This window comes from Notamacropus eugenii, chromosome 3 (genome assembly GCF_028372415.1).
Source record: "Notamacropus eugenii isolate mMacEug1 chromosome 3, mMacEug1.pri_v2, whole genome shotgun sequence".
NCBI classification, from domain to species: domain Eukaryota; kingdom Metazoa; phylum Chordata; class Mammalia; order Diprotodontia; family Macropodidae; genus Notamacropus; species Notamacropus eugenii.
Window position 1 is genome coordinate 239,892,916 of NC_092874.1, and position 8,903 is coordinate 239,901,818.

General features: G+C 37.9%; 1 pseudogene; it reads right to left on the reverse strand.

Annotated features, from left to right (window-relative positions):
* Nucleotides 1-332: 332 nt before the first annotated feature.
* Nucleotides 333-1,495, reverse strand: LOC140534330 (nucleophosmin pseudogene; annotated as a pseudogene).
* Nucleotides 1,496-8,903: the final 7,408 nt, after the last annotated feature.

Below are 8,903 nucleotides of genomic sequence, written 5' to 3' on the forward strand. Positions count from 1 at the left end.
GGGTTGGAGGGGAGAGAGGGAAGAGAAAAAGGGAAAAAAAGGAAGGTTACATGATAACTTTATTATATATTTAACAAAAATAGCAATTTGTGCATAATAAATTTGCAGTTTCATGTACAAACATCTTTTTTTTCTATACCACTATGTTATGGAAATGCTTATTTTATTTTTTAAGTTAGGAATAAAGTAAATAAAATTTTTTTTCTTTATTAAAATACTGAATTTATTTCACATGTATACTTTTGTCTCCCCACCATTTCCATTTGTCTGACCACCACTACTGCTATGCCCTAACATAACATTCCATACATACTTAAATGAAGCAAAGGGTGGAGTTCCATCTTTGAAAACTAAACAGGCATTTTGGACAACACATTCTTGGCAAAGTAATCTGGACGACATTTATCAGACACGGTAGGGAAAGTTCTCACTCTGCATTATAAAAAGGACAGCCAGATATCAACTGTTACAGAAATAAGACAGAAAATTTTAACAAACTGTTCAAACTTATTTTCTTAAAGAGATTTCCTCCACAGCCAGAGATCTTGAATAGCCTTCTGATCAGACATCCGGAAGCAATTCTTTACATAGTTGATGAATTTGCCTTCCACTTTTGGGAGGGAACCACCCTTTTCAATGCTGGCCTGCATTTTTGCTTTAATATCCTCTAGAGAAGTAGGTCCTTTGGGAGTCTTAGGAGTCTTGTCCTGCTTTTTGAAGGATTCTTGACCTTTTGATTTTGGTGTGGACGGCTTTGAATCTTTTCCATTCTGGTTTGATTTTTGTGCATTTTTTGCTGCAGCATCACGAACAGATTTCTTCACTGGAGGGGTCTTTTCTTCACTTTCTTCATCTTCAAAGTCATCATCATCATCATCATCTTCATCATCATCATCTTCTTCATCATCATCTTCATCTTCTTCAGACAGTTTTACTTTTTTCTGTGGAACCTTGCTACGAACTCCAGGAGCAGATTGTTTGCCAGACATATTTAGGAGTTTCATATCATCTTCCTCTTCATCATCTGATTCTGCATCTTCCTCCAAGGCTACTAGGTGCTGGCCACTCACATGTACAGGTCCCGAACCACATTTCAACCGCAAAACTACTGGTGGTGTAATCTCAAAGCCACCTAGAGAAATTGTAGGCTGCACAGACATTTTCAAAGATGCCAATGTTACTTTAATTGGATTGCCTTCATAGTTCAGTGCCTCTGCTTCAACAATATGCAATTCATATTTTGCACCAGCCCCTAAACTCACAGTCCTCAAGGACAACTGGTGCTCATTTTCATCATTATCTACCTTAAAATGATAATCTTTGTCAGCCTTTAGTTCACAACCGAAGAGGAAATTCTGGGGCTGGAGGGGGATCATGTCCATTTCCATGGAGTCCTCCATTGGTGCGGCGATACTGAGGAGAGAAGGGCAGTGTTGAAAGGAGAGCGACGAGGCGGACGGAGAGTGGCTCTGGCTCCCGAGGGGCTCCGATGAGGACGGAATCACACCGAGGAAAAAGAAGTAAATAAAATTTTAAAAAATGAGAAAATTTGGTCCATATTAGCCTAATCAGTTTCTTGTCTGAGAATATGACTCTAACATTCAACATGAATCCATAGTGACAGAATGAACTAATATCCTCTTATCCAGCACAGAGCCATGTGTGTATATATACTCAAATGTATGTATGTATGTATGCATATATGCATGCATGCATGTGTGTATGTGTTCCAATGGGCATTCAATGGTTACTATTATGGATGTATGGTTGTCATTCATGTCTTTCATTACTTCTCAGCTTTACTATCAAAATGTCTTACATGAATAGTTATCTTTGAAAACTAAGTGTGTTTTGTGGTAATACTTTTTGGGAGTAGTAAAATTCCTTTAGCTTGATAGGGTCAACTTCAGTTCATTTACATTCAACAAGTATTTATGCTTTGCAAAAGTATCTTCTATATGCAAAGATTTGCTCAGGGTGGGCACTGGACATATAAAGAAAAAAAATCAAAACCTTCCCAAGAAACTAGGTAGGATTTTCAACTTGTACACAGGTGAGTACAAACATCTGAAAGGGAAAGAATGACTATTGACAGCCTTGGGGAGGTCAGGGAATGCTTCACGGAAGAGGCAGTCCTTAAAGAAAGATCAGAATTCTGAAGAGTTGGAGATGAAAAATGACAGCCTTCAAACCATGGGATTAGAAGCAGGAGTTGGAAGGTCAGGGGTTTCACACATGGAAGTAGGTGTTTGTCAATTGATGTCCATGGGAAGAGCATCACCATGAGCTCTCCTGAGTGAATGTCTCCAAGATTTCCCATCACTCCATATAAGGTTTATTTTTTCCTTCTTTCCTTCCTTCCTTCCATCTGAAGTCAAGAGGTTATAAATTGTGGCTCACGTTTACACATACTCTTATTTACAGATAGATTGCATTAGTGGGAAATATGTTTATGGCACATTTCTTTTGTTTATAGGAAATCTAAATGGGATTGATGACTCTCCTTGTTCTCCCCTATACTTTAGCTTATATTGAAATAATATCTTATATCTTTTTTAAAGGATCAACAAAGAAGGGAAAATGACAATTGATAGTGGGGGTGTTAAGGGAGGACAGGCATAAAAATGTATTGTCAGAGCTATGGATTGATCTAATCATTCTGGAAAGTAATTTGGAATTATATACCCGAATTCACTAAACTGTTCATACCCTTTGACCCAGTGATGTGGATAATAGTCATGTACCCCAATGAGATCAAAGACAGAGGTAAAGGACCAACATGTACAAAAATATTTATAGCAGTACTTTTTGTTTTAGCAAAGCACTAAAAACAGTTTGTACCTATCTATTGGGAAGTGACTGAATAAATTATGGTATATGAATGTAATGGAATACTTCTGTGCCTAAAAAAATGATGAAGAGGATGAATTCAGAGAGAACCTGGTAATAATTGTATGTACTGAGTGAAGTGAATAAGTAGGACCATTTATGAAAGGACTACATTATAAAAATAAACAACCATGAAAAACTCAGGAACTTTGATCAATGTAATCACCAATCATGACTTATGATTGATGATGGATCATGTTTCTCACCCCTTGGTAGAAATGCAGTAGAGGTACAAAATGAGACATGGGCTTTCAGACTTGGTCAATGTGGAGATTTATGTAGTTTATTTGTTACAAGGAAGTGATTTCATTTTTTTTTTTTTGTCATGGAAGGGAGGAAGAGTTAAGGAGGGAAGGTGGATGGAAAGTGTAATAATGATATCAAAATAAGAAAAAGAAAGGAGCAATAATGAAACATCAGAAGAAAGTTTAGAAGGAGACATAAACAAGTAGGGTAGTGTTGGGACTGTGGTGTTAAAAAAAAAAAACCTATTTGTAATAGAGATTTTTTTATTGTTGTTTTTTGTAGAAGTGGCTTGCCCTGGGCATGCCCAGATTACTTAACATGGAAGCACCCTGGATCCTTTATTTTTCTAAAGCATGGTCTCCTTTGATTGGTTGTGTAGCCAGAACAGGCTATGTCTTTAAAACTGACCAGGCTGAGATAATGTCTCTCTTTTTAGTTCTCTCTTTTCTGCTGCATCTAGAAAGGGAAGATCATAGTTCAACCACAGTGTGGGAGCCATGAACTAAACTGGGAGGGGGGTCATGCCTTCTTCCTCCCCACTATTTTACCCTGACTCTAAGAAATGTACTTGGGAGAGTATTTGTTTCTGTTCTGTTTCATTTGTTCTGTCCAGTTTTAGGTGCCCACTGAACCCTCTGGCTCAAGTCCCAGATACCTTGGCTTCTCAGAGCTTCCCGCCTGGTCTGGCTGGCTACCACATCCTGCCTGCTCCAAGGTTGCCATGGCTCAAGTTTCCAGTAGGCACAGTTGGAACCAAAAACTGAGGAGGACAAATGACATAGAACAGAGACCAATGTCCCTCAAGACCATTTCTTGGAACCAGGGGAGATGGGGGCAAAGTTTATCCCCTCTACTTCTCGTTCAGTTCTTGGCACCTGAGCTGTGGGTAAACTGATCTTCACCCTGTGGATGCAGCAGGAAAGAGTGAGCCAGAAAGAGACTGTCTCATTCTGGCTTGTTTTAAAGACATCCTTTTCTGGTTATTCAGCCAATCAAAGAAGGCTGCAGCCACTTGTGGGGTAGGAAAGCACAGGATGAAGGGCACCTCCATGTTAGGTGGTCTGAGCATACACAGGGCATAAGAAAATATTCATGTTTGTTGATCGATGTTTTTCAAGTTAATAATAAAGAAAAGCAAAGGCCAGCATCTCTTCCCAAATCTCTATCCATTTCTGCACTGACCACACAAATTTAAATGTAGGAACCTTCCAGATTTTGCATTTATCAAACAGATTGACACACTTAAGTGTGCAGAGGGATATAGTCAAGAAGCAAACAATGTAATTGAACACTGGATGCTTTGGGCTTAGCAGCCAGGAGGGACATACTTCTGTGTCTTTCCCTTCTAACTGAGGAAGAATAAAGGTGGGGCTAATAGTGATTATTCCACAGATCAGCCAGGAATTAAGGGAGGGCGGAGTGGGCTAACTCCTAAATCACTAAAGTGGTTGGTGAGAAACATAACATCTTTTTTTGGTAAATAGTATTTTATGTTTTTTCCAATTACATGTAAAGATAGTTTTCAATATTCATTTTTTATAAGATTTTGAGTTCCAATTTTTTCCTTTCTCTGTCCCTCCCTACCCTCTAAGACAGCAAGTAATCTGATATAGATTATATATTTGTAATCATGTTGAACTATTTCCACATTAATCATGCTGTGAAAAAGGGATCAGAACAAAAGGGAAAAACCATGAAAAAGAAAACAAAAACCAAAAAAAAGTGAAAATAGTCTGCTTCAATCTGCATTCAGACTCCATAGTTCTTTCTCTGGATGTGGATTGCCATTTCCATCATGAGTCTTTTGGAATTGTCTTGGATCATTGTATTGCTGAGAAGAGCTGAGTCTGTCATAGTTGATAATAGCACAATGTTGCCATTCCTGTGTACAGTGTTCTCCTGGTTCTTCTCACTTCACTCAGCATCAGTTTATGTAAGTCTTTTCAGGTTTTTCTGGAATCTGCCTGCCCATTTCTTATAGCACGATAATATTTCACTACATTCATATATCACAGCTTGTTCAGTCATTTCCCAATTGATGGTCATCCCCTCAATTTCTAATTCTTTGCCACCACAAAAAAGCTGCTACAGATATTTTTGTACATGTGGGTCCTTTCTTTTTTTTTATTTTTTTATTATCTCTTTGGGTTACAGATCTAGTAGTGGTATTGCTGGGTCAGAGGATATTGTTTTTTGGGCATAGTTCCAAATGAGAAGCATAACATTTTGATATCCCTGCTAATTCAACCCTCACTAACATGCCAGTCAGGCCTTATTCATATCTGTCCATTTCATCAGTTCTTATTTATCACTGCATTGCAACAGCAGCTCATAAGACTCCTGATGATGGAGCATAAGGGGAAGCATGTCCTATATCAAGGGACAGCATCTCTAACATCTCAACCCATCCTATCGCTTCCATGTAATTCTCAGAATGGAATTTCTTTTGACTTCTTCTTCCCGTAAATTTCAATGACAAGTTAAAAAATTTTGGCAAACTGATGAATGCTGGGATAGAGTCTGTTGAACCCTTTCTGTAGTCTGATATCTTAATGAAAACACTCAGTCGTCAGTGACCCAGTAGATAAAGGATTACACTAGAATATGAATAAAACACCATTCTAGATTTAGACAATTTCCTTTCTCCAAACTCTAAGAAGTACATTCAACATATGTCTGGGTGATTTAGAACCCTACAGTGGCATTGCTGTTGCATTAATGAAAGACATTTTGACAAGGGCAAGGGAAATCTTGGGTGAATTCTTAAAAACAGACTAGTTGAATCCTTTTTTATAAGCACTCAGATTATATCCATGCTTATTTTGAAAAGCTATCTTAAAATAATATTTGATTGTTCTTTTATTTCCATATCAAAATTATGCTCCATGAGACATTGCTGGAACATCATACTTTCTAATTCTAAAATAAGCACCATTGACAATGACTCGATTTGTTGGCTTGTCATTGGAGAGTCCTCATGTTGATAGGTCAACAGAAATAGGTTAAGTAGTGAGGCATCATTTTTTTTTTCATTTTATTGCAATTCAGTGTACTTGACAGACTCCAAGGACATAAATGAGAATGGAGAAAGCTGCCTGAAAAATGCAGCAAGGAAAATTGGTTTAGACAAAGGCAATTACCAAGAGGAGATGTAACACCCAGAGGGCAGAGATTTTTTTTTTTTTAATGATGCAGATACTAGGTGGAAGAGGACAATTCAAACTAGAATGTCAGAGGACTTATTTTTTTTTTGGTAGTATTTCAACTAATTAAGTTTTTGAGAAAACTAACCCTGGATTAGTTGAAGTATCTCTGGCCTCCATTGCCATTGCTACCACTCTTGTCCAAGCTCTTATCACTTCCCACTTATACTATGGAAATAATTAACTGGTCACCATGCCCCCAGCATTTCCATGAATCCAATCTACATGCTAGTGACAGATTAATTTTCCTAAAGGGCTATTTTCATCATATCACTTCCCTAATCAAATTATTTCAGAGGATGCCTACTCATTGCCAAGAGAATAAAATTAAAACTTTTCTGCTTGTCATTCAGGGGCCTTCGCTACTTGTCTCCAACCTATCTTGAAGTGGCTGTGTTCTGGATCTGACTGGATCTCCCAGTACTTTCCCACAAGAGTCCTTCATTCCAGCTATACTGGTTTATTCACTCTTCCCTCAATCTCTCTTACACTTTCCTACCATCATGCTTTTGCCTCAACAGTTTCTCCTGCTTGTGATGCTTTCCTTATCTTCTCTGTCTTTGTCAATTTTCTTCATGCTCAAGGTCCCAAGTCTACCATGAAGCTTTTCCTGACCTTTCCATACCTCTCTCCTTTGAACAACCAAGTTACTTGTGTTAAAATTGCATCTTGTTCTGGTCCCCCTGACCCTACTTCCCCACTTTCTAGTTATTTTGGTAAGTTTAGAAGTAGTCAGCAAGAAGTAACAATAATGCAAAGTAAGATTGCAAAGGGGAACCCAGAAGTTGCTTATAGACTGTCCTGTAAGTCAAGGGAGCATAATGATTACTCACGAAGTGTATAATTGGTTAACTAAAAACCATATCCTGAGACTCTGTGCTAAATTAGGGGAAACCACTTCAGCCCTGATATCAGGGCCTTTCATTCTTACTAAGTGCCATGGTCTATAACCTTGCAGATAAGCTCTAAACATCTGCAGTACAATCAGAAGAATACCTGATGTGGCTGATAATTTTGAGATGGTATAGATATGTTAATGAACTGACCTCTAAGGTAGCACACATAAGAATTAGTCTGCCACCCACCAAAACCCTATCAAAATGAGATATCAACTCTAGTCCATGGTTACAGGAGTTATTCTGTGATTTTACCCCTCCCCCACATGTTCCCTACTCTGCCTGTCCCCTATCCCTGTCCCCATGCCTCTATGCTGTACCTTCTCCCTTTATTTGCCATTTGCCCTTTGTGCCTTATTAAAGTGTGACTGAAGCATTAATCCCCACTATCACCATCATCTTTCCTGTCAAGTACCCAAAGAACTAGGTGTGCTTGCACCCATTTCATAATTCCCTAAATTGATGAACAGTTCACTTGTCCAGTAGCAATCATGTGGCATTTATTATGTACTTGTATAGATTCATGTTTACATTTCTGTTGATAATCCCTCTATTAATGCAGATTACAAGCTCTCTGTGCCTTTTCTTGTATGAGTCTTTCCACCATCTTTCCATGAATTTTTCTTTGAGGATTTACTCAATGCACTGTAAGCCTTGCTTTTGCCCTTTAAATATCTCGTGTGTGCCAACATGTAGTTCTTGGATTGTCCATTAATTATCCTTCATTCTGGCTTTATGACAAGTCTTCCTCCTTTTCTAATTCAGTGGAAGCTAACAAACATTTATTAATTCCTACCATGTGCAAAGCACTGTGTAAGGTGCTAGGAAAGAAGAAAACAACAGTCTGTATTCTCAAGGTGTTTATATTATGTTGGGAAGAAACAACATGTCCATAGAGGAGAGACAGTGTAGTACAGCAGAAAAAGTCAGAGGGTCTGGTTTCAAATTTGTCTCTGAGACTTACTACATGAGTGACCTAGGGTAAGTCACTTGTTCTCTTATTTCCTCATCTCAAATGGATTTTTTCTCTGAAAAAGGAAGGGGGTAGATATATACAGGGTACCCTCAAAGTCTTAGTGTTGTTTTCAGCTTTAACATATATGTATATATATACATGCATACATATACATATGTGTATATACACTCATACATATATGTATGTGTACACACATACACAAAGGATGCCCTTGGTGTGTGTGTGTGTATATAAATGTAAAATATATTATACATTAGATTTACAAACATATATGTATATGTATGGTGTATATATGTATACACATTACATGTATATGCATATGTATATAATTACATATCTAATACATGCATTTTATACACATATGTATCTATCTACCATCTATCAGTCTCTCTCTCTCTCTCTCTCTCTCCCTATGTATGTATCTATGTATCTATCTATTGTCTCTCCTCTGAACTTCAGTCCAACATCATTAACTGCCCCTTTTGGATATTTTAAACAGGAACACTTCAAATTCAACATAACTTGTGGTCTTTCTTCCCAAAGACTTCTTTCTTCCAAATTTAATAATCTCTGTCAAAAGTACTGCTATCCTTTCATTCTTAGGTTCATAATCTTACCATTGTCCTTGACTCCTCATGCTCCTTCAAGCCACATAGCCAATCAGTTGCCAAATCCGGCTGTTTCTACCTATAT